General features: G+C 42.1%; 1 protein-coding gene across 2 annotated transcripts in view; it reads right to left on the reverse strand.

Moving 5' to 3' along the window:
• TBC1D32 (TBC1 domain family member 32) overlaps nt 1-23,921 on the reverse strand; it is a 503,914-nt gene that overhangs the window by 164,742 nt on the left and 315,251 nt on the right. The gene's annotated exons all lie outside the window — the stretch shown is intronic.

Raw genomic sequence — 23,921 nt, forward strand, 5'->3', positions numbered from 1 at the left:
CACATCTACACAGCACGTGCCTATGAAAACCTGCATCCACGCAAACGCACTGTCGCGGATGGCCTTGGCGAGCTGCATGCCGGGCGGGTGGCGCCGCCCGCTTGTGGGCCGCGCAAGCCCCTGGCGGGCCAGGGCCCTCTGCAGACATGTGCCTATGCAAGCTTGTGTTTATTCAAGCAAGCGTCTATGCAAACATGTGTCTATGCAAGTAAGCATTATGAAACATATATACAATGCTGCCCCTGCTCAACTGCACCTGGGCCCATACTCATTTTAGTCAGGATTAGCTAAGTACCTAGGCATCCAATGCAGCTTCTATGCTGATTCAACAGCCTAAAACTAAGCTCCTGCAGACCAAATGCATGCTATTCTGGAGACACAACTCCTCCAAGTGCACCGATGACCATGTTCTTTCAAACATGTGCTTATGCCACATGTATCTATGCAACATATATGCAAAACATGCGCTTATTCAAACATGCCTTTAAGCAACAAGTTTGCAAGCATTTACAGTCAGGTCCATAAATATTGGGACATCGACACAATTCTAATCTTTTTGGCTCTATACACCACTACAATGCATTTGAAATGAAACAAACAAGATGTGCTTTAACTGCAGACTTTCAGCTTTAATTTGAGGGTATTTACATCCAATCAGATGAACGGTGTAGGAATTACAACAGTTTGTATATGTGCCTCCCACTTTTTAAGGGACCAAAAGTAATGGGACAGATTAACAATCATCCATGAAACTTTCACTTTTTAATATTTGGTTGCAAATCCTTTGCAGTCAATTACAGCCTGAAGTCGGGAATGCATAGACATCACCAGACACTGGGTTTCATCCCTGGTGATGCTCTGCCAGGCCTCTACTGCAACTGTCTTCAGTTCCTGCTTGTTCTTGGGGCATTTTCCCTTCAGTTTTGTCTTCAGCAAGTGAAATGCATGCTTAATCGGATTCAGGTCAGGCGATTGACTTGTAAATTATAAACACATATATACTACGCTGTCTAAAAGAGAAATCAAACAAAAATTGAAAAAAATGAAAGCAGCCAGCACAGCAGTGGATAAAGTTGAAAAAATGACAAGTTGGGTGAAATGTGCAGCGCTCATGTGATCATACAAAACCATAACAAATAATATGAGTACAAAAAAAAAATGTGAATAATAAATGATGTGCTCAAAAATACTCCAAGCAGTCCTCTATTATGACATGTAATGTCTATAAATAGAGGAACTTGGACGTGTGATGTCCAAAAAAAGTCAGTGACAAACTTCAATCATGTGTGATGATAATCCTCAACCACATGTGGATATGATATAGAGACAGTCTTTAACTTCAAATAAGTATGATGTAATAACAGCTGATAGCAGATCCACCACCAAAGACACCAGAAGCTGCTTACCAGAGGGATTGAACTCAAATAGGTGTACACCTTGTGAGTCAATCAAGCTCTGTGGTATAATATACCAAGGGGATCAGATGGTCCAGATATGACCTCCAGATGGACCTTCGAACAGGTGTAAGGTATGGATGAACTCAGTAGATATAGGCAGCCAGCCCCACCATTAAAAGAAAGAGGAAGGCATATAGTGTAACTCAGTATGGAAATTTTAATACATAAAAAGCAAAGGAAATACACTCACGTGTTTAGCAGTAAAATCAAGCGCTTGTATAAAAGAAGACAGTGGTCTCAGCATATACATGTGTAGACTTAGAAGTCATCATCTGGGGTGATGACTTCCAAGTCAAAACGCGTCGGGAGGATATGTTGAGACCACGGTCTTCTTTTATACAAGCGCTTGATATTACTGCTAAACACGTGAGTGTATTTCCTTTGCTTTTTATGTATTAAAATTTCCATACAGAGTTACGCTATATGCCTTCCTCTTTCTTTTAATGGTGGGGCTGACTGCCTATATCTACTCAGGTGATTGACTTGGCCATTGCATAACATTCCACTTTTTTCCCTTAAAAAACTCTTTGGGTGCTTTCGCAGTATGCTTCGGGTCATTGTCCATCTGCACTGTGAAGTGCCGTCCAATGAGTTCTGAAGCATTTTACTGAATATGAGCAGCTATATTGCCCAAAACACTTTAGAATTCATTCTCATGCTTTTGTCAGCAGTCACATAATCAATAAATACAAGAGAACCAGTTCCATTGGCAGCCATACATGCCCACGCCATGACACTACCACCACCATGCTTCACTGATGAGGTGGTATGCTTTGGATCATGAGCAGTTCCTTTCCTTCTCCATACTCTTCTCTTCCCATCACTCTGGTACAAGTTGATATTGGTCTCATCTGTCCATAGGATGTTGTTCCAGAACTGTGAAGGCTTTTTTAGATGTTGTTTGGCAAACTCTAATCTGGCCTTCCTGATTTTGAGGCTCACCAATGGTTTACATCTTGTGGTGAACCCTCTGTGTTCACTCTGGTGAAGTCTTCTCTTGATTGTTGACTTTGACACACATACACCTACCTCCTGGAGAGTGTTCTTGATTTGGCCAACTGTTGTGAAGGGTCTTTTCTTCACCAGGGAAAGAATTCTTCAGTCATCCACCACAGTTGTTTTCCGTGGTCTTCCGGGTCTTTTGGTGTTGCTGAGCTCACCAGTGCGTTCTCTCTTTTTAAGGAAGTTCCAAACAGTTGATTTGGCCACACCTAATGTTTTTGCTATCTCTCTGATGGGTTTGTTTTGTTTTTTCAGCCTAATGATGGCTTTGCTGATCGTGACAGCTCTTTGGATCTCATATTGAGAGCTGAGAGCAACAGATTCCAAATGCAAATAGCACACTTGAAATGAACTCTGGACCTTTTATCTGCTCCTTGTAAATGGGATCATGGGGGAATAACACACACCTGGTCATGCAACAGCTGAGCAGCCAATTGTCCCATTACTTTTGGTCCCTTAAAAAGTGGGAGGCACATATACAAACTGTTGTAATTCCTACACCGTTCACCTGATTTGGATGTAAATACCCTCAAATTAAAGCTGAAAGTCTGCAGTTAAAGCACATCTTGTTTGTTTCATTTCAAATTCATTTTGGTGGTGTATAGAGTCAAAAAGATTAGAATTGTGTCGATGTCCCAATATTTATGGACCTGACTGTATACTATGCTGCACCTGCCCAAATGCACCTGGCCCCATGCTAGTTTTGCAAGATTAGCCAAGCACATATGTATCCCATGAAGCTTTTTTCTGCTTTAGAGCTGCCTAAAAGTAAGCTACTGCAGACCAGATGCACATAATTCTGTAAACACAACACCTTACAGTGCAATGATACCCGTATAGGGGTGTATGAACATTTGTAGAGGCCCCCTGGTATAAGCAGTATGTATGCTGTATATAATCATGACTTGTCTGACCACACATTTCTCCCATAGTAAAAACTCACACTTTATTAGTATCCATGGGCTGCTGTTATGTCTCAAGAGGCCTTGCAGAACCTGCCGTCCACATGGTAAACATGGCCGCCCCTCATCTTCCAGCCTATATAGAAATAGGCTATACTGAGCGAGCCTCCACCCTCTAGTGGTTGGAGGAGAAACAGGAGCCCACTCCCCTAAGAAGTACACAGAGCATGATTAAACAGCACACTGCCCCCAGTGGCAACTGAGAGTAGACCAGACAGTTGGATCTCTTTTTTTTTTTTTTTAAAGAGAAACTGCAAAAAATGCAGACTTACCATTCCTGCTGTAGGACTCTGAACATAACAGTTAGTCAAACCTTCACCCATCATGGCAGGCTTTGCCATAAAAGACCCTCAGGGACTAGGTCCCCCTTAATCTGGGGTCCACTCCCCTGGACCTGTAGAGAACCCTGCAGGAAAGCACCTCAGTCTGAACAAACACTGTACAGGGTTCCATTACGCAGGGTCCAGCGCAATAAGGCTGCGTTACAGTCAAACCTCAAGGAATTGTCTCTCCTATCCAATGAGGCTCAGGTACCATCCATTTTGGCTGACAGCTTTTTGCAACGGATCCGATTGAAGTCCATGATTCTTAATAGAACCATCCAGACCTCCAAGTATGCTCCAAGAGCGCATGTATCGCATCAGTGACCACCATCTTACAAATACTGGCAAAAAAAAACTGAGGTACTTCCTGTGTAGGAGGGGTTATATAAGGGAGGACTTCCTGTTTGATTGATCTGCCAGTGTCCATTCACCAATAGGTGGCGTATAACCCAGATAGTAATGGCTGCTCTGTGTCCCGTGATGTACGATAAAGAAAAGATATTTGTGACTGGTTACAGGAAGAGAGGTGACACTACATGGGGTCACCTGCAACAGCGGTTTGTGAATCATAACAGCATTAAAAATTCTTTAGAAGGTAAACACTTCCAATATACAGTAACTATTTCAAGCTGTTAGCTTGAAATTACACTAAAAGACTGTATGATTTAAACAAAAAAGTGTGCACTTTAGTTTGATTATAAACTATAAAAATAATATAGATTAAATTGTATGTAATTTGCTCACACTAACCACACAATAGTTCTGCAAAAAAAAAAACCCCAAAAAACATATTAAGGCAACAATAGACAGTTTACATGCAATATAATGTAAAAGCTTTGGATTTACTCCCAAATAATGCTTCAGTACTTTTCTGTACTCAAACACCACAAAATGACTATGACAGTTGTTTTATTACAGCAAGCAGTTATGGAGGAAATGATCCAGAAACAAAATTGCCCATATTTCAGTTCTGACTCTTGACTCAATGCCATTTATCTTAGACTGGAGTGCACTAACAACTGTATTGGTTGTGCAGAATTATGAACATGTCGAGCAGAAGCCCTTTATAAGTGACCTTGAACATTATATCTAGCCAAGAGGTTTCAAGTCATACATAAACCATTGCATAGGAAGGAAATCTTCAGTGATACAGTGAAATTCTATAAGGTGCATAGGCAAATGCAAGCCATTTTTTATTAAAGGTATAATTAAAGGTCAAGCTTCCATTGCATGACAGTTCTCTATTAACTACAAATCTATTTACATGCATTCATTATTCTTTTATTTTTTATTCCTAGAGTATACCACCGCTTTAAAGCGAAACCACTTACCGCACCTTTTTGGGAATTTAATCCGAAACCAGTTTCGCTACATGTGAAATTGCAGTTACAAAATCACCATTAACATTGCTTCCTTTGTCTGAGGGATAGTCACTTAAATCAGTGGTCATCAACCCTGTCCTCAGAGCCCACTAACAGGCCAGGTTTGCAAGATAACTGAAATACATCACAGGTGATATAATTTGCTGCTCAGTGATTGCAGTATTCTAGTCTGCATCCCTCCAAGGTAATACATAAACCCTGGCCTGTTAGTGGGCCCTAAGGACAGGATTGATGACCACTGACTTAAAGCATAACTAAGGGTTCATTTTTTTTTTTTAAAACAAATGTTATATTTACCTCCTCTGCAGTTGGCTTTGCACAGAGCCCCAATCCTCCTTTTCTGGGGTCCCTCGGCAGCGCTCCTGGCTCCTCCTCTTGTCGAGTGCCCTGTTGGAGAGCCGCTCTCCCTTGGGGCACTCGTGCGGGCGCACTCCTGTATCCTGCTTGTCAGGGCTAGGCTCAGCCCTTCCTTCTTTCAATGAGCTGGCCGCTCAGCTGTCGGCTAATTGCCAGCTCCTATCTCTCCACAGTTACCCAGCTGTTCATGATATCCTGCTCATCAGCCCTGCCTTCCTAAGCCGTCCAGCCCAAAGGATCTTTGCCTTTGCCTTCGTCAACATCACAGAGACGCTCTCCTGCATTCCTGTTAAAATACTTGCTTGGCTGACATCCCTTCTGGCTCCAGATCCTGCTTGCTGTTTTACTACGCTCATCTCCGGCTCCCTGATGTTTGGCTTGTCTGATTATCCGTTCCAGTTCCTGAACTCTGGCTAAGTTTTGACTATGTTTTGTTCTATTTACTTTTATTATTAAACAAGTGTGATTTAACCGTACTTCTGTCTCGGTCCGATTTCATGGTTCCTGACACTGCTGCTGCGTCTATTGACACAGACAGCAGGACTTGGCCCGCCAGCCCCCCCCCCCCGCATCATTGGAATTGATTGACAGCAGCGAGAGCCAATGGCTGCGCTGCTATCAATCTATCCAATCAGGAATGGCTGGGGCTGGTGTGCTCATCCCTGTCACTGGAAAGACCGGGTTCAGGTAAGTAAAAAGGGGGCTGCTGCATCACAGGAGGTTTTTCACCTTAATGCATATAATGCATTAAGGTGGAAAACCATGAGGGTTTACAGCCCCTTTAAAAAACCCAAACCCTTCTGTCTCTCTTTCCTCAACAACTATCCCTTTGTCAGATCTGATATAGACTTATGTAAACAAATGTTCTCTGTAACTAAAAATATGTTTAGAACCTGACATCTATTTGCTCAACTATACTTTAGAAAATGATGGTTGCTTGGCTGTGATTTTGATCCAATACTTTGAGTCAGTGACTCAGAACAAGTACACAGATGAAGAATTCTGACTAGTTGCATGAAATATTCGATGCCAAGGAGATGGCAGAAGATCAGCCTCCACATTTTATTCAGTCCAGTTTTCAAAAAAAATAAAAAAATGAAAATAGCTGAAACATTTAAAACTTTTATAAATAATTGTTATTTAGTAACACTAATTCTATTAGATTTTGTGTATAAGAAACGTAGATTATATTCGTTATTTGTAATGTTTCATTATGTCTCTGCAAGTTTAAAGGGGTTGTAAAGGTAAAAATTTTTTCACCTTAATGCATTCGATGCATTAAGGTGAAAAAACTTTTGACAGTACCGCCGCCCCCAGCCCCCCCGTTTTACTTACCTGACGCCTCGAATCTTCGCTCCTCGTCCTCGTCAGCTTCATTGCAGCTCAGCCTGGTCGCTGATTGGCTGCAGTGGATGGATTGAAAGCAGCGCAGCCATTGGCTCGCGCTGCTGTCAATCACATCCGATGACGCGGCGCGCCGGGGGGCGGGGCCGAGTGATACAGCGAGCGGCTATAGCCGCCCGCTGTATCACGGGAGCGCGCCCGCAAGCACTCACCACCGTGCGAGGGAGCTCGCATGAAGGTGGTAAATGCTTGCGGGGAGGAGCTGAAACAGCCGCCGAGGGACCCCAGAAGACCAGGTTCGGGGCCACTCTGTGCAGAACGAGCTGCACAGTGAAGGTAAGTATAACATGTTTGTTATTTAAAAAAAAAAAAAAAAAACAACTTTACAACCCCTTTAAAGCTTGCAGGGGGAGTCTTCATTCTCCTCCGACTATCCTATGTGGCTAAAACAACACAGTTCAATCTCCTGCACTGTGCAGTGGGCCTTGATACAATTGTGAACTTCTATTCTGACACTTCTAAGTGGATAATGCACACCTCACTGCCATCCACAGACTGGGGAATCCAAAGGTATTGGAACATAAAATAACAGAAGGCGAACAAAGGCTTATTATTAGACAAAAATAGGTTTCATACTCACAAAAAAGACTTGAATAAAAGCATATCATAACATTCCTCTATGAGTCTGTGTGAAGCTGTCCCCCATCACATGGGACTGTCTTGCTGAGGCGAAGGTGATATGTGGCTGCATGACCCCTGACACTCTGTCTGGATAGTGCTGATTGCCCTGTGCCGATTACATGTACCCTCCAAAAAAAAAACATTCTCTAGCAATACACACCAAACTGAGCATGTGCAGAGTGCTCTGTACTATCAGGAGATTGATTGGGGACAGTGGAAGAAGGGGGGGGGGGGATCAGAGAAGACAGATCAAACAGCCTTTTTACACAATGCCCATGATTAACCCTTTAGGTTCCACAGTGAGTATAACAAGCATGCTTCACTGCATATACAGACTGATTTTACTGTTGTGGGTTTATTAACACTTTAGGTTTGTGCTAATGCAACCTTCCTCCCCTCTGCAAATGTACGAAGCTGGCATTTTTTTTGGACCTTTTTTTTTTAATTAAAATTCAGCCTCATCCCCCCCAAACTTCCATTCTTGCCTAGGTGAGAATGATGTGTACTACTGCCGCAGCCTTCTAGGATATCTACATTGGACATCCCAGGAGGTATTTGCATCCAAAAAACAGCAGGAGGAGGCAGACCTGGAAGCAGCGCCATCAGGGGGCCAACTGCAAGAACCTGGAAGAGACAGCTGGCTCCCTGATGAGAAGATTCTGGTACAGGGATGGGTGAGCTTACTACTTGAGGACAACCCAGTATGACAGGTAGGAGGGGATTAAAAAGAAAAAATGAGCAGGGGGAGTGAACTTCCTCTTTAGGCACTGCAGTAAGGCTTGGTTCACACAGGGGCAACCCGACTTACATCGCGACTTTGCAAGGCGATTTGGAGGCAACTTCAGAGCGACTTTGCGCAACTTACAACGTGACTTAAAGTTGCCTCCAGGACAGGGGACTTTGGCTGTGGCCAATCACAGAATAATCAGCTCTGTGGGAGGGGGGGGGGGGGTTGCCTGGGTAAACGTTGGAAGTACCTGTGTAAATTATTTTCTTTTTCCTGTAAAGTCACTTCAATATAGATGGAGATCTGACTTGGAGGCAACTTCCATTGAAATTTATGGGTACAAGTTGCCTAGAAGTCGCCTTCAAGTAGTACACAAACCTTTTCTGAAGTCAAAGCAACTTCAGTAGTGTACCTTAAGATGGCTCTCATTTACTTCAATGGAATTTCTTATGTCCAGCGACTTGGGGCAACTTGAGGTCTGACAAGTCGGATCACAAGTTTCTGTAGTGTGAACCAGCACTTAAGCTTTCTTTATTTGTACTTAAAATACTTGGATTTGGGAAACTGAAGCAAGGAGTCCACCAGATCTGAAGGACAGCCTATATTTAGCTTCATTTTGGGGTACGTTTATCATCATTTATGTCTAAAATGTAAAATTCAGGAACATGGAACATCATTTTTTTTTATGAGATTAAATTAAATTGCATTCAAATTTGAGTTGAATTAAGTTATTTTTCACACAATTATACATTTACAAATGTATATAGTGATTGAATGTACAGCACATGCTGACTGCTTTTGAGATAAATGCTTATAAGGGAAAGTTATTCTCTTCAGATATGCTTTAAAAATGGAGTGGATTGTATACTTAGGGCTCCTGCACACGGACGCTTAATGAGATCGTTTTTAGGCATTTGGGTGTTTTTTTTTTTTTTTTACCAAACTAAATGCAGTCCACTGCTTTTAATGGGCCTGTACACAGCCGTGGAAAATAGCGCTGCATATAGATCAGAAAAAAAAAACTGTGTTGCAAGTCAGTATTTTAGTGTCTAAATACATTTTAGGCACTAAAATACTGACTTGCAACACAGTTCTTTATCTTTTTCTGCCACACCCTCTTGAAAAAAAAAAATCGAAGTTTTACGCATGTGTGAGCACATTTAAGCGTATATACAGTTGTGCTCAAAAGTTTGCATACCCTAGCAAAAATTGTGCCATTAATATTGAAAATATGACTGATAATGCCAAAAAACTGTCTTTTATTTAAGGATAGCAACCACATGAAGCCATTTATTATCAGATTGTTTTTTGCAACCTTTTTAAATCGTAATGATAACAGAAATCACCCAAATGGCCCTGTTTACATACCCTGGAATGTTTAGCCTTGGTACAGACACAGAAGGTGGCACATACAGGTTAAAATGACAATTAAAGGTTAATTTCCCACACAAAAATGGCGGAACTCCGCTTTAAATAAAAGAGTTTTTTGGCATGATCAGTCATATTTTCAATAGTAATGCCAACATTTCACAAGTTCTGTCAGGATATGCTAACTTATATGTATGCTAACTGTATGCATGTACAATACAGCCCATTCTCAAATTTCTGCCAGGAATATCTGATGTTCGTAAATCAGAACTGTGTGCAAGAACCCTCGTAGATAAATATAAATATAGGATATTTGGAATAATCTGCCTCTTTATAATATTTTTCTATATTGACATCATGTTTTGTTTTGTGTTTGTTGTTCATTAATATTGAGTAGGGATGAGCTTCGAGTTAGAGTCGAACTCATGTTCGACTCGAACGTCGGCTGTTCGCCAGTTCGCCGAACAGCGAACAATTTGGGGTGTTCGCGGCAAATTCAAAAGAACACCCTTTAAAAGTCTATGGGATAAATCAAAAGTGCTAATTTTAAAGGCTTATATGCATGGTATTGTCATAAAAAAGTGTTTGGGGACCTGGGTCCTGCCCAGGGGACATGTATCAATGCTAAAAAAGTTTTAAAAACGGCCGTTTTTTCGGGAGCAGTGATTTTAATAATGCTTAAAATCAAACAATAAACGTGTAATATTCCTTTAAATTTTGTACCTGGGGGGTGTCTATAGTATTCCTGTAAAGGGGCGCATGTTTCCTGTGTTTAGAACAGTCTGACAGCAAAATGACATTTCAAAGGAAAAAAAGTCTTTTAAAACTACTCGCGGCTATCAATGAATTGCCGGTCCGACAATACACATAAAAGTTCATTGACCAAAATTAAAAAAAAAAAAACTGGCGTGGGGGTCCCCCTAAATTCCATACCAGGCCGTTCAGGTCTGGTATGGATTTTAAGGGGAACCCCGCGCCAAAATTTAAAAAAAAATTGGCGTGGGGTCCCCCCAAAACTCCATACCAGATCCTTATCTGAGCACGCAACCTGACAGGAAAAGAGGGGGGGACGAGAGAACGCCCCCCCTGAACCGTATCAGGCCACATGCCCTCAACATTGGGAGGGTGCTTTGTCCCCATGTTGATGAGGACAAGGGCCTCATCCCCACAACCCTTGGCCGGTGGTTGTGGGGGTCTGCGGGCGGGGGGCTTATCGGAATCTGGAAGCCCCCTTTAACAAGGGGACCCCCAGATTCTGCCCCCCCCATGTGAAATGGTAAGGGGGTACAAAAGTACCCCTACCATTTCACAAAAAAACTGTCAAAAATGTTAAAAATGACAAGAGACAGTTTTTGACAATTCCTTTATTTAAAGTCTTCTTTTTTCCATCTTCTAACTTCTTTCTTCTTTTTTCCTTCGGTTTTTTCCTCCATCTTCTTCTTCCTCCGATCCTCTGCTTCTTTCTCCGGTGTTCTCCCTCCGCGGCATCTTCTTCTCTTCATCTTCTTCTCTTCGTCTTCTTATCATCATCTTCTTCTCTTCATCTTCTTTTCAGGCCGCTCCGCATCCATGATTGGATGGGAGGCTCCTGCTGTGTGACGCTTCTCTCTATCTTTTTCTCTTCATCTTTTTGCCGTTTTTAAAACTTTTTTTTGCATTGATACATGTGCCTTTTTTAGGACAATACCATGCAAATTAGCCTTTAAAATGAGCACTTTTGATTTTGAACGTACAAGTCCCATAGACTTCAATGGGGTTCTAACGTTCGTGCAAAGTTTTGGTCTGTTTGCAAGTTCTGGTGCGAACTGAACCGGGGGGTGTTCGGCTCATCCCTAATATTGAGGGTACTTGATTCCTCTAATGTTGGCATTGTATGTGGTCAGTATTGTGGGATAGTGATGTTTGTGATGCCGTTTCTGGGGGTACATAGCTTACATCTGTGGGAATGTCATCATGTGTGGCGTTTACTCACACGGTTATGTTATCATGCTGTTTTTGCCTCACTATTTCACTTCAAAGGAATTTGGCATTTTTTATGTCACACTAAATGCCATTACATGTCAATTGTTTTTTTTCTTGCATTTGTACATGTCCAACCTGAGAATGCACAACCCCCATGTAATTTGCTTGACAATACCACGCCTATTGCCCTTGAAATGTACAGCCACACTTGGTACCTTTTTACAATGTTGATTACATTTGAACATTTGTACAGGTCATACCATGTATCTTCCAAAACTTTAATAAAGACCTATTAAAAGTGAAGAGAGTTAGAACTGTTTTTTTAAGATTTGGTTCCCATTGCCTTTAGTGGGTCTTGATTAACATTCAGAATTTGTGAGCTGTACTGCAAATGTCCTTAAAACCAAACAGGTACATTTTTACACATCCCAAACATAGATACCTAGGCAGGCACCTAGTGCAGAGACCATTGCCAAAAGACAATTACAGGACAGTCCTGCTTCTTCATAGCTGAGTTTGGTTATGGCTTTGGTGGCAGAGCTGAGGATCAGCTGTTTCAGGAAGCTCCAAAAGGAACCCCTTCTGGATTTGCAGCAACTAAGGAAACATGCTAGATGAAAAATACATCTTCATAAAAAGAAAAAAAAATGTATTCTCTCTGTTCTCTTAGGACACTAGTGCAAAAAGGCAGGCTGGGAATGAGAGGGGTTATATCCCTACAACTTTGCGCGCTTATTGCCCCCCTGTGCCCGCCGTGGGAGAATGCCTTTGGACACCCCTTATCCTTACTGCATGTTTGCCTGTTCCTCCCAGGTAAGCAACAAAACATTATACTCCTCACATTATGCTCTGCCTACATAGATTGTATTGATATGAGCAAGGCTTTTTTTTCTGGCGAAACGTACAGGAATGCCGTTCTGCCACCTTTGCCAGAGCACTCCCTCCTCCTAATCAGTATAGCCTGCCTGCTGCCCATGGCCATGGAGGGATCAAACACGGGGCACCTCCACCAGAGCTCCCCCCCCGTATCCTGTGTGTGTACTCCTGCTCCTATGTAGCCTGCTGCATGCTGCTGCCTATAAACACTGCCCTCAGCCAAGGGATCAAATGGCTGCAGCTTGTGAGAGCAGGAGGCGGAGTAATCTGTACTCCACCCCGCCTCTCAGTGCAGACCGACTGGACTGGAAGCTTGTTTTGGCACAGATGATCGTGGATTGTGTGGATAGGTAGCCAGGTTGTCCTCCTGCTCACTTAACTGGGCCATGCTGAAGTTTTCTGGTGTTAACAAAATGCTGCTGAATGGGGGGCTGTGCTTTGTCTCTTTGCTGTGGACTGGGCTGTGCTGTGTCTCTTTGTTGTGGACTGGGCTGTGCTGTGTCACTTTACTGTGGAGTGGGGTGTGTCTCTTTGCTGTGGACTGGGCTGTGTCTCTTTGCTGTGGACTGGGCTGGACGGTCTCTTTGCTGTGGACTGGGCTGAGTGGTCTCTTTGCTGTGGACTGGGCAGTCTCTTTGTTGTGGACTGGGCTGGGCAGTCTCTTTGCTGTGGACTGGGCTGTGCTGTGTCTCTTTGCTGTGGGTTGGGCGGTCTCTTTGCTGTGGACTGGGCTGTTCTGTGTCTCTTTGCTGTGGACTGGGCTTTGCTGTGTCTCTTTGCTGTGGACTGGGCTGTGCTGTGTCCATTTGTTGTGGACTGGGCTGTGCTGTGTTTCTTTGCTGTGGACTGGGCTGTGCTGTGTCTCTTTGCTGTGGACTGGGCTGTGCTGAGTCTCTTTGCTGTGGACTGGGCTAGACGGCCTCTTTGCTGTGGATTGGGCTGGATGATCTCTTTGCTGTGGACTAGGCTGGGCAGTCTCTTTGCTGTGGACTGGGCTGTGCTGTGCCTCTTTCCTGTGGACTGGGCCGTGCTGTGTCTCTTTGCTGTGGACTGGGCCATGCTGTGTCTCTTTGCTGTGGACTGGGCTGTGCTTCTTTGCTGTGGACTGGGCTGGAAGGTCTCTTTGCTGTGGACTGGGCTGGGTGGTCTCTTTGCTGTGGACTAGGCTGGGCAGTCTCTTTGCTGTGGACTGGGCTGTGCTGTGTCTCTTCGCTGTGGACTGGGCCGTGCTGTGTCTCTTTGCTGTGGACTGGGCCGTGCTGTGTCTCTTTGCTGTGGACTGGGCTGTGTCTCTTTGCTGTGGACTGGGCTGGATGGTCTCTTTGCTGTGGACTGGGCTGGGTGGTCTCTTTGCTGTGGACTGGGCAGTCTCTTTGCTGTGGACTAGGCTGTGTCTCTTTGCTGTGGACTGGGCTGGACGGTCTCTTTGCTGTGGACTGGGCTGAGTGGTCTCTTTGCTGTGGACTGGGCAGTCTCTTTGTTGTGGACTGGGCTGGGCAGTCTCTTTGCTGTGGACTGGGCTGTGCTGTGTCTCTTTGCTTTGGGCTGGGCGGTCTCTTTGCTGTGGACTGGGCTGTTCTGTGTCTCTTTGCTGTGGACTGGGCTTTGCTGTGTCTCTTTGCTGTGGACTGGGCTGGGCTGTGCTGTGTCTCTTTGTTGTGGACTGGGCTGTGCTGTGTCTTTTTGCTGTGGACTGAGCTGTGCTGAGTCTCTTTGTTGTGGACTGGGCTAGCTGGTCTCTTTGCTGTGGATTGGGCTGGATGATCTCTTTACTGTGGACTAAGCTGGGCAGTCTCTTTGCTGTGGACTGGGCTGTGCTGTGTCTCTTTGCTGTGGACTGGGCTGGGCTGGGCTGTGCTGTGTCTCTTTGCTGTGGACTGGGCTGTGCTGTGTCTCTTTGCTGTGGACTGGGCTGGACGGTCTCTTTGCTGTGGACTGGGCTGGGTGGTCTCTTTGCTGTGGACTGGGCCGTCTCTTTGCTGTGGACTAGGCTGTGTCTCTTTGCTTTGGACTGGGCTGGGCAGTCTCTTTGCTGTGGACTGGGCTGTGCCTCTTTGCTGTGGGCTGGACAGTCTCTTTGCTGTAGACTGGGCTGTGCTGTGTCTCTTTGCTGTGGGCTGGGTGGTCTCTTTGCTGTGGACTGGGCTGTGCTGTGTCTCTTTGTTGTGGACTGGGCTAGCTGGTCTCTTTGCTGTGGATTGGGCTGGATGATCTCTTTACTGTGGACTAAGCTGGGCAGTCTCTTTGCTGTGGACTGGGCTGTGCTGTGTCTCTTTGCTGTGGACTGGGCTGGGCTGGGCTGTGCTGTGTCTCTTTGCTGTGGACTGGGCTGTGCTGTGTCTCTTTGCTGTGGACTGGGCTGGACGGTCTCTTTGCTGTGGACTGGGCTGGGTGGTCTCTTTGCTGTGGACTAGGCTGTGTCTCTTTGCTTTGGACTGGGCTGGGCAGTCTCTTTGCTGTGGACTGGGCTGTGCCTCTTTGCTGTGGGCTGGACAGTCTCTTTGCTGTAGACTGGGCTGTGCTGTGTCTCTTTGCTGTGGGCTGGGTGGTCTCTTTGCTGTGGACTGGGCTGTGCTGTGTCTCTTTGCTGTGGACTGGGCTGGGCGATCCCTTTGCTGTGGACTGGGCTGTGCTGTGGCTCTTTGCTGTGGACTGGGTGGTCTCTTTGCTGTGGACTGGGCTGGGCAGTCTCTTTGATGTGGACTGGGCTGTGCTGTGGCTCTTTGCTGTGGACTGGGTGGTCTCTTTACTGTGGACTAGGCTGTATGGTCTCCTTGCTGTGGACTGGGCTGTGCTGTGTCTCTTTGCTGTGGGCTGGGCTGGGAGGTCTCTTTGCTGTGGACTGGGCTGTGCTGTGGCTCTTTGCTGTGGACTGGGTAGTCTCTTTGCTGTGGACTGGGCTGGATGGTCTCTTTGCTGTGGACTGGGCTGGGCAGTCTCTATGCTGTGGACTGGGCTGGGTGGTCTCTTTGCTGTGGACTGGGCTGGGTGGTCTCTTTGCTGTGGACTGGGCTGGGTGGTCTTTTTGCTGGACTGGGCGGTCTCTTTACCAGACTGGGTGGTCCCTTTGCTGGACTGGGCTGCAGCTGTCTGATTGCTGGGCAGTCTCTTTCCTGGACTGGGTGTTCTCTTTGCTGGACTGGGCTGTCTCTTTGCTGGACTGGATTGTCTCTTTGATGGACTGGGCTGTCTCTTTGATGGACTGGGCTGTCTCTTTGATGGACTGGGCTGCCTCTGCTGTACTGGGCTGCGGCTGTCTCTTTGCTGGACTGGACTTGGCTGTCTCTTAATTGGACTCCGGCTGTATAGCCCCAAATTATACTTGGTTCCCTGTTCTCTAAAGGGGCGGTTCTAGTGGGTGGTTCTAGGGGTGGTTCTAGGGGTGGGTAGGGGCATGACCAAGGAGGGGGAGGGAGCTTCTGCACCTTTTCTCAGAAAAAAATCCCTGGATATGACAATATTTTGTAATATGTATATTGTAGATGATCTGTGTATAATCCTCCTGAAGAAGCGGTTCTCACCGTGAAACATGTAGCAGAACCAGCATACATCTAAGAGTAACTACACTGGATGCCCTTAGTTCTACCTCCAACACCACCTTGGAATATTAGGATTTTGGAAATGTCACTTTGATGTATTTTATATTTATGGACATACTGTATATCTCTATTTTTAATTATAGATAAATAACACTTTATATTTTTTTTAATGTCATTGTAATCCTTGGGCACTGAGATAGTCCATTCATTCCTCTTTGGGGGCGCCCCTAAACCTTCTCTTTGTTTTGCCTGTGTGTAATCTACTGAAAGGAGTAGAATATCCCAATGTACCTGCATTTTTCAATTTTGTGTACAATTAAGAGAAAAGGAGAGTTTTTTTTTTTTTTTTTTAAAGAAGAAATAATCATTTAGGGACTTGATATAGGTAATATTGCTATTTTTACTTTCACTGTGTGAAAAAAGGGTTCACTACCATTTACTAAGAGAAGACTGACAGCTCCAACCATTCTTTTTGGAAGAATAGTTTGTATTTTGGAGACAAATACCCTTCCTATTCCTGTAACCCTTTTAGGTCCGATATTGAAATCCATGTAAATAGATGCACTATTTAAAACACGTTGGTGTGTTTGGCAAGCAAATATTACAAAAATTAAATAATTTCAATGGTATATTTAACAGACCAAAAGGGAGCAAAAAAGAGAAGTTCACTATTAGGGTTTACACACCCTTTAACTTCTAAAATGTTAATGATACTCCAGACTGTATGTTCAGTTCATAAGTGTTTTCATTTTCTATTTTTATAATGCTTTGACTCAATAATGCATAATCAATCAATACTGTTATCCATAAACCATAAACAAATATAGCATAAACAAATAACCACAAATGGTATGTTCTAAAAATTATGAAAAGTAAGGTTGGGTAAATGCAAAAGATATGTAATAAATGTCCAAACATGTAGTCAAACACCCGTGAAAAAATAAATGAAGGAAACTGCAAAATTAAAAAAGTCCATCAATATGAGAGACATTTGAAATCTGTCATGACGTGGAAAATGTTGCGTGCAGTCCACCACCAGTGATAAAAATTAGCCGCTTACCAGAGCCCCATGACCCCCCACTGCAGAGGATCAGGGGAAGCTTGTGTAAAGTTAGCCCTCCGGAGCTGAATAAATGGACTAAATATTAAATGAATAAATGGAATCGTAGGTGGTCATAGACATCTAAGGACACCAAATGGAATTATAGAAACTCAGATCCCACCGTATCTCCCGAGCTCATAATTGATAAATATGGCTCTTGGCCTGGGAACCTGAGACAACTTCTATCTAGGAGAGCAAGAGGTTTTACACTATTGGAGCTTCTCTTATCTTTCATGCCATATTTACCAATTATGAGCTGGGGAGATACGGTGGGATCTGAGTTTCTATAATTCCATTTGGTGTCCATTATTGAGTCAATGCTGTAGCGCGATACTATTATTATCTACATTTTTACACTGTTTTTGTTGTGCAGGAGAATCGCTGCTTCTTTCACATTATTTGCCAATTGTTTTAATTTTATACATTTGGGTTATAGCACATTATTTTGGTATACTTTAGCGCAGTTTTTTTCCCTTTTTCTATTTTTATAATGCACAGGTCAGTAAAAACAAACAGTCTAGCATATGGCGGTAAATCCCGTAATATGGCTAACTCTAAAAAGCATTGTAAATTAAGGAAATACATCTTATTTCTACTACACAAAAAAAAAAAAAAAAATAAGCAAAGACATCTGACATACATTGGGCAGCTTAATGCAGCACCCTTTTAAGGTATTTAAAATAGCTTGATTTCACACAAAGCATATTCTGTTCTTTACCTATTTAAATAATAAAGCTTCAATGGACTTAGTATAGATTTGTGATCAGAAGTCAGCTGGTATTCATTATATGTCAGATTACTTCCAGTCTGGCACAGAATGGGATTGATCTTGTACTGCATCCTTCCTCAACCAGGGTTCTGTCGAACCCTACAGTTCTTCCAGAGATTGATAGGGGTTTCTTGTTCTTTGAGCAGTGGTGGAGTGATTTTCAGCCTGATAGTGCCTGCATAGTTTTGGCACTAACACAGTAGTTGCTATTTTATTCATATGTAGATCAAATGTGTTACATTTGCTCTGAATAGGACTTCAAATAAAATATATTCTTATTCGATCCTTACTAACCCATATTTAAATTGATATCAAACCCTCTGTGTTTAAGCACTTTAAGCAGTTGATTTAATCACTTACTGAGTATGCAGCTTCTTTAGCTTTTATTCCTTGCCTGTGTTCCAGTTCAATCACTTGCCTACAGGGTATTTTTACCCCCTTCCTGCCCTGGTCAATTTTCAGAGCTGTCACAATTTAAATGACAATTGCGCAGTCATGCTACACTGTACCCATATGGATTTTTTATATATATTTTTTTACACAAATAGAGCTTTCTTTTGGTGGCGGCACTGATAGCTGACACTGATGGGCACTGATTGGCAGCACTGGTGGGTACAGTTGGGACTGCACTGATAATCAGGACACTGATAATCAGTGCCCCAGTGTAGATGTCCCTTTCACAGAAGTAGCTCATCGGTTCTCCTTTCCTCTCATCATGCTGTCAGTGTGAGAAAAGTAATGCCGATAACTGGCTTGTGTTTTTATTGTGATCAGCTGTGATTGGAAACAACTGATCATGTGGTAAAGAGACGCTGATTGGCTCTTTATCCCGGTCTGTGATCAGCTGTGTCCTGATGACACAGTGATAACAGAGCACGCTGCCCATATAACTGGAGGACATCATATGACACCCTCCCAAAACTGTCCAGCCGTGCTGTAGCCATCATTCCGCTATAGAGCAGTCAGCATGTGGTTAAGTTGGTGTCATGACCACTGTCCAAGGTTCCCTGTTTCAGGGTGGCTCTTTCTCTTGCAGCATGCTATGGAGACATTCTTTAATTAAGAGATTAGATTTGGGTTTCCCACAGTGTGTGCATCAACAGAAACACATAGCCCTGTAGCCTAGAATGGCAAAGGACTCCCCTGCTCCTCCTTTATCCCCTGCTCCCTCATCTCCAAAGTTACAGACTCCAGCCTGCGCTGTCCATTATTATCTCTTTTTCTATGAAAGTGGAAGTTCAGGGGAGCAGCACAGAGAGCAGGTGCGAGCAGTATTGAAAGCTGTAAACTAGAAGTGCTATGCTCAACATGATAAGCTAAAAACACTGATGCTTTAACACTATTTTAAACATAAATATCCCTAATTACTCAATCATCCCCTTTTACTATTGTTTTTTTTTTTGTTTTTGTTTATACCAATAATTTATTTGTTTCCTTTTCATTTATTTTATTTGCTATTTTTTTTCAGTGTTGCTTATAATGGATCTTTACTCTCTCTCAATGAACATTGATTCTTTTTAATCCTTATTCTGCTAGTCTTAATAATTAGATAGGAAGGTACTGTATATTTTATGTACTTGTTTTAAACTTTTTTTCTTTACATTTCTTCAGTTGCTTCATTGTTTCTAGCCTAGGCTAAAATCATGTAATATATGCCAGGAGTCTACATGAGCATTTTTTTATTCATCTGGAGGAGGACAGCGAAGCATGACCTTCTGCTTGCATGCTTGAGCTACAGTAAGGGAGAATGGATTACAGGAAGTAAATGCTATGTGAACTATCTTCCCTAACTCAAGATGGCCATGGCTAGATTTGTTGAGGGGGGGGGGTGTCTTCAAAGGGATTTTTTAACAAAATAAAGCATGGATAGGTGAGTTTACCTTGAATATTAAACATGAATTAAATAGCGTTTTTTGTTTATGTTTGGTAAAACTGAAAAAAAGGCCCTTTCTTTTCATTTGCACATAACTTTGCCATGTTTTGTGGCAGAAACATAATTTAATAAGGGTATTGAAGGGTATTGGTCCCATCTGATACGCCCTGGAGGGTATACATCATTACAGGCTTCCCTTGATCCTCTGTAAAGGGAGATCACGGGCTTCCGGTAAGAAGTAATTTTCTACTCAACGGTGGTGGATTTTGCACAATTTCTCCATTTAACACTGAAGATTCCTCTCATTCATGGATGGACTTTTTTATAAATTTTTTATAATTTATTTCACGGGTGTTGCATCTATTTTAGCTATACAATTGGACATTATGTATTTATATGTTCTATATTCATTCACTCGGTTTAGTTGATCAATCACTATTTGGTAATTGATGTTCTTTTCCATGTGTGTTGGTCAAGGCTTTTTTTCAGTGGGAACGCAGGGGAACGCAGTTCCGGCACCTCCAGCACTGAATGTATTTAATAGCATGGGGTGTGCTGGAGGGTCTATTGATGTTGGCTGCTGGGGGAACTATTGTCACTGGTAGGGATCTGATTTTGAGTGAGGGTATATTGGGAATCTATTGTTGCTGGGGGGGTCTACTGTTGAGGAAGAGGTCTATTTTTACTGGCTGCTATTGAGGATCTATTGATGCTGGCTGCTGGGAGATCTGTTGTTGCTTCTGGGGGGGTCTAATGTTGCTTGGATGGATGTTTTGTTACTTGGTGTGATATTTTGTTGTGGGTAGTTCACTGTTGCTGCAGGGAATCTATTGTTGTTGGGGTGGAATCCATTGTTGCTGGGGTAGTCTATTGTTGTGTGGGGATCTATTGCTGGGATTCTATTGTTGCTGACTGCAGGGGATCTATTTTACTGCTTTTGTTGTTATCATCAACATGTTTCATACAAATGATTTAGCACCACAAAACGATACTTGGTTCTGCATTCTCTGAAAGGGGCAGTACTGGTAGGTGGGTAGGGAGAGGAATCAAGAGATGGTGGTCAGAGTTGGGTAGGGGTCAGAGACAAGGGGTGACTCAGGAGGGGGGAAGTTTCTGCACCTATTCTCAGAGAAAAAAAGCCCTGGTGTTGGTACATATGAAACTCAAGACTCTAGTCCATAACACACATGGTTGCACATACATGTTTTAATTTGATCACTCTCTAATTAGTGGGTTAGTGTGTCAGTTCATATTTCTTGTTCATCTGAGTTCACAGGTTTAGTGCGATTCTAGTTTTTTTTCCTTTTTTTCCACAATTTAATACGGAACAAATTATAGAATGAAATGTATAATCTTTAAATACAGTAATTTATTTTATTTTTTTTAAACTAACTGGTTAAAAAGAAAAAAAAATAGTTAATTTTTGTGACATCTTTTTGTCTATAAAAATTACATAGGAAGTAAAATAGTTTTTGTATGACAACAGTGCCAACAAAATGCCTAGTTTGTCCTCCCAAAAACAATGTATTACTTTACTATCTTCAATGATGACAAAGTTATTTCCGAATAAACAGGCCCATAGTTGAAATGTAAAAGTTGGGGTATACAGGTACGACAGCTGAAATTGTTAAGCCCTTAAAATTGCAACAGATACATTTACTAATATAGCAAATGCTTTATATTGTACTGTTCAGTAGTACATAAACAATATGGAAAACAATCTATACATGATGGCATTAAAGATTTATAGATACAGTAAGGAGTGGAAAAACAGAACAAATATGATGGGTTTTTTTTGTTATTAAAATGTCTTTCTTTATTCCTTAGAGATGTGAATAAATAGCTCCTTCTGGCAACTTTGTAAAACCGTTTTTCTCTTTACAGTGCAACAAACTACATTATTGAATTAACACGTGGAAACGTGACTGATTGTGCCTTGAGGTTATACAAAGTTGTAGCACACATTTTTTTTTCAGTATCAATTGTGCAATAAAAGTGCAGTAAACCTGTTATATAATTAAAATGTAAAATATATTTTCTTTAGTATACTGCATCCTCTACAGAGAACTAATCATTTAAAAATTTCAATGATCAGTTATGATAATTACTATGGAAGTTTATAGGTCTAGTGCAGTCTAGTTGGGAGTTACTGATTTAAAAAAAAAAAAAAAAACATGTTATTCCTCATCCCAGTATAAAAGTTCTTAATGTTTTCTTTTGTAGTCCACCTTGCTCTCTTAATGTGTGTTTGCAGTTTCTTTGCTAAATGTTTTGGAAAAAGGTTAAAGTGTCATTACACATTTAATAGTGTAAAGGCATAGATATGAAAGAGAATAAAAGAGCACTTTATATCTATATATAACGGCTTGAGGGTAAGTGTTATTTATTTATTTATTTTTTTCCATAAGTATTTATTTTTAGGTATAGGTTTAGCCAAAACTTAAAGTGAAAGTTTAGTCAGAAAATTAAGTCCTGCTAGATCACTTCAGGCTGGCTCCTTTTGCAAGTATTACATTAAAAATTAATTAATTAAAAAAGTGCCTATACTGTATAAAATCCAGTAATACACAATCTCACCCTGCTTGGCACATGCTCAGTTTTTTCTATTTTTTGGCACTGTGCCAAAAATGTAGAGGCCAATCTGCTGAGAGCCTGAAGATGTACTGCTGCTCAGGGGCTCTGGGCTTCAGCAAAATGGCAGCTTCCAGCAAGAAGAAACAAGAACAATGCTGGAGGCAGTTTGCAGCGCTCACTGATCTTGGTAGCATAATTATTAATGTGAAATGCATGTTCCTTGCTAAAGTGGTGTAGTGGTTAGCACGTTCGCCTGAAGTTTGGATGTTCTCCCTGTGCCTGTGTGGGTTTCCTCTGCGTACTCCGGTTTCCTCCCACACTCTAAAGAACTGCCGGTAGGTTAATTGGCCCCTGTCTAAATTGGCCCTGGTATATGAATGTGAGTTAGGGACCTTAGGTTGTAAGCTCCTTGAGGGTAGGGACTGATGTGAATGTTCAATGTATATGTAAAGAGCTGCTTAAATTGACAGCTCTATATAAGTACCTGAAATAAATAAATAAAATAAAGAACATTATTTTTTTATCAAGTTGTTATGGCTAAAGTTCCACTATAATCTATAGTTTTGGATAAAGTGAAGTATTTTACTGCTATCTGGAACTCCATTAAAGAGATTTCTTCTTACTTCCCGTCTTGGTGATGATGGTTTTAACAGGCAGAAAGTGAATTAACAAAAAAAAAGATGGACCTTTTTAGTATATTAGAGGAAAACTGGAACCCTTATCAACTTTATTTTGCCCTTTGTGTGACTCTTGCAGACTTCTGTTCATTTCCCGTCTGGTGAATCCATTGTCACCAGGACAGAACGTGAGGAAATATTTCTCAAATGGAACCCCAGACAGCAGTTAAATCCCCTAAAACTTTGAGTTAATATTCTTCAGGTTTATAAATACAATGACTAATAGGGTGGAGTAGAAGATGACCACTTAGCTTTATCCTACCACTGTAAGCTTTACTTCATTCACTAAGCTAAGTAAAAATTCAGTGCTTTAGGCCTCTTGCACATAGGATGTCTAAAATGCTACGTTTTTATTCAGGCAGATGGTTATAATTTGCCTAAGTGCAAAATCACAGATCATCAGTTTTGTTTTTGAAGAGGCTCACCGGTTTGGTGGATTTCTACATACGTTGCAGCAGCACGTGTACTATGTTCTCATAAGGTGTGTACTATGTTCTCATAAAGTGGTTAAAGCACAAGTGAATTGTATTGTTAATGTCTGAAATTAAGCCCTTACTTCAAAAAATCCTGTGAATGTAATGCAACAAAATGAAGTAGATCAGTGTTTCTTAGCTACCATGTTAATATCTTGTACAAACAACTCAGCCCTTCAGCAATAGGTACATCATATACATGCAGTCAATTTGCTTCCCATAGAAGCAGCAGTAAAAATAAATTACCTTGGCACATCTGTCAAAACCAGATGCAAATGTAATTTTAAGGTACCCTTTCCCTCTAGATTGTTTATGTAAAATCTCATAATTGAATCAAAATTAAATGTTTCATGCAGTATGCTTTTCAACCCCATATGCTTTGATTCCTCATTCTTCTAGTAATAGTTAACAATGGCCCGCATCATCTGCTTTTATAGCAGCTTGGTTCAAACATTAGAAAACATTTCCTTCTA

The sequence above is a fragment of the Aquarana catesbeiana genome, linkage group LG04, assembly GCF_042186555.1.
Source record: "Aquarana catesbeiana isolate 2022-GZ linkage group LG04, ASM4218655v1, whole genome shotgun sequence".
Classification (NCBI taxonomy): domain Eukaryota; kingdom Metazoa; phylum Chordata; class Amphibia; order Anura; family Ranidae; genus Aquarana; species Aquarana catesbeiana.